Source organism: Monodelphis domestica, chromosome 3 (genome assembly GCF_027887165.1).
Source record: "Monodelphis domestica isolate mMonDom1 chromosome 3, mMonDom1.pri, whole genome shotgun sequence".
NCBI lineage: Eukaryota > Metazoa > Chordata > Mammalia > Didelphimorphia > Didelphidae > Monodelphis > Monodelphis domestica.
Window position 1 is genome coordinate 100,718,691 of NC_077229.1, and position 3,238 is coordinate 100,721,928.

Consider the following 3,238-nt stretch of genomic DNA (forward strand, 5'->3'; position numbering starts at 1 on the left):
TAATAAAAAGGTTCTAGGCATAATCAAATGTAATAGACTTCTCTACTAGAAGCAATGCAATAATCCAGGACAATTTTGAGGGACTTATGAGAAGGAACACTATCCACATCCAGAGGAAAAACTGTGGGAGTAGAAACACAGAAGAAAAAGAACTGTTTGATCACATGGGTTGATAGGGATATGATTTGTGATATAGAATCGAAATGAATACCCTAATGCAAATATTAATAATATGGAAATAGGTCTTAATCAATGGCACATGTAAAACCCATTGGAATGGCTCATTGGCTATGGGAGGAGTTGGGAGGAAAGAAGAGAAAGAACATGAATCATGTAATTGTGGGGAAATATTCTAAATTGATTAATTAAATAATTTTTAAGTCCTAGCAGGGAAAGAGAAGGAGAAATGGAGAAAATTCCAAGAAAGGACTAGAAAAATATTATGGCTTAGGAGAACAAGGAAAAATACAGTAGCACAGACTCTCTTAAGACCAATCTTCAGAGCTCCTCTTTCAGGCCAAAAGAAACCAGATAAACAGAAGCAAAAACTTACCTGATGACATTTTGGGCATGGAGAGGAACATGAACAATAAGATAATGAGAAACCTAGAGAGACAGTATTATCAGATACTGAGACTTCCCATCATACCTGAGAGAGGAAACAAAGAAGGAATAAGAGAGATTAATGACTATGGTGAGGACATAAACATGGGAGGACAAGAAAGACATAGGAAGTGAAGCAAAGAAGTGTTTTTAAAAGGAATTACAACTTCCTGTGAGAGAGTTCTTCAGAGTTCTGAGTTTGAGTTGGAGGATGGTGAAGAATCTCACTTAACTTGAGACCTTGGACTTGGTGAGACTGTTCTTAAATCTCTCCCTTTGAACTTTTATGTGTGTGAGTGAAAAAGATTGACTCCTTTCCTGGATATTCTGAAGGGACTAGCCTCAGAAGAGGCCTCCCCTCTTGTGAGAGGCTACTTGATGGAAGCCCTTGCTTTATTCATCTCTGGCCCTCAGCTAAAGTCTGAGGCCTTTCTGACTAAAGACTAATTAGCCCTGCCTGGGTTGAGCCAGGGGCTGGAGCAAAGTACCTAGTGTGTTAGGTTAGATATCTTACTCTATCCTCTCTCTGATCTTCTTACTTTCACTCTTTCTCCTTTTGTAAATAAATTACCTTAAAATAATTTGGAATTAAGTAATTAATTCCTGGTGACTATACTCTTAAATAATTTAATCCAACCCATTACAATTTCCCCCTCACAATATACAAGGGAAAAAAACAATAATAAATTTTTTAAAATCAAAAATATATAGTTCACAATCAGTGACTCACTATGTTACCAAAGGAGAAGCACAATACAAACATTTCTCAATGAAAAATGAGATCCATTTCCTTTTTAACTTGGCCATGATCCACAGTGTGAGTGTATATGATTTTCACCCAAGTAACAGTTTTTTTTTTAAATAGTACTACAGTAGCTAATGCACATTCAAAGAAGTACCAAAATCCCTCAAATCACAAGAAGCACATTAGCTTCTCCAGAGGTTACTAATACAGGTTTTGTCCAAATAGTTTACAGAATTTTAAAATGGAATTTTCTCTAGTATGGGTATAGGAAATTATAAATAAAGACAGTGCAACAGAATATTTTAGATTAAGTTAATATGTAAACTTAAAACCAAAAGTAAATATTAAAACAATCAGCAAATGTAATAAGCATGATAGGATACAGTCACTCATTATCTATAGAAGGTGCTCTCTTTACATGTGAGCAATGAATCCAAGAGTCCTTTCCTATAATTTTGATAGCTGTTGGAGTGGTTAAGAGGATTTGGAATGGATCTTCCCATCCAGACTGAGTTGCTCCAATGTGCTGGAAGTTCTTTATATATACCTTGTCACTTGGGTGCAAGTCATGGAGCGAGAAGTCTATAGGTCTTGCTTGAACAGTGTGAATTTTAAAACTATTCCACTCTAATCAGATTGTACTTTAGAAGATCTGATTTAGCTATTTCCTAATCAGTAACAATGGAGATACTTGGAATAACAGAATCAGGTCTTGGAAACTCTACATTTCTCCACCCTGCTTAGTTTAACAAAATTAGGAAGGTCTGCATCAAACTTAAGATTTAATTATCTGAGGAAATGACCTTCAACAGACATGTGAAGAAAAACAGACAGACCCCTGGGCTGTCCTAAGTCAAGCTAAGCAATCATTGGTACAGATGAGACACAGGAAAGTGTCATAAAACCATCCATATAAGACACATCACTTCTTTTCTCTTCCTCTTTCCCTGGAGAAGTGACTCTGACTGAGAGTGTGCTAGGCATTTCTATGTCTTGGAATGTTGGTGGTGAGTTTTGCCCTTGAGCTGATTCAGGTTTGGGCATCTTAGCTGAGCCCCTTTAGAGGTCAGGCTGATTCTTTCCTCCTCCACACTCAAAACCTTACTTTCTAGATCTCCTAATCTTCCCATCCAGTACCAGTCCCTTCCTTCTTCCTTTGTCTTAATCTCCTCCACTATATCAATTAAATCACCATAAAATTTCCAGCTGAGTTTGGGTGTTTCATCAGGATTTTATAAATAAAATCCTTGGCGACCAAATATAATTATTACATTCAGTCTCAACCATAACTTTAACCTTTACAACAGCAGCTTCAAATTTCAGGAGATCTCACAATTTGATCTATAAATCTGTTATATACGAGTCAATAGAAGTATCAGAGAGAGAGAGAGAGAGAGAGAGAGAGAGAGAGAGAGAGAGAGAGAGAGAGAGAGAGAGAGAGAGACAGAGACTAATGATGTATATGCAAGAGAGAAAGGCTTTGACTGCATAGGGCAGGGGTCCCCAAACTATGCCCCCCCAGGCCACATGTGACCCTCTGAGGCCATTTATCCATCCACCACCACATTTCCGGAAGGGAAACCTCTCTCATTGGTGGTCAGTGAGAGGAGCACAGGATGCGGAGTACTATATGTGGCAGCACCACAAAGCACAGTATTACTCATGTACAGTACTACTTCCGGTGACATAATCCTTTGCATGGCACCTTGTTCTGAGAGTAACTGAATGAGGATGAGGCGCCATGCAAAGGATTACGTGGCTGCACAACAGAAGATGTCAGCATGGTGAGCGGCAATCTGGGGTAGGGGATTCTGCACTGTGTATACTGCTTCCCAGTACAGTGGTGGCAGTGATGGGCCTGTGCAAGGTATGACAGGCCCATCACAGCCA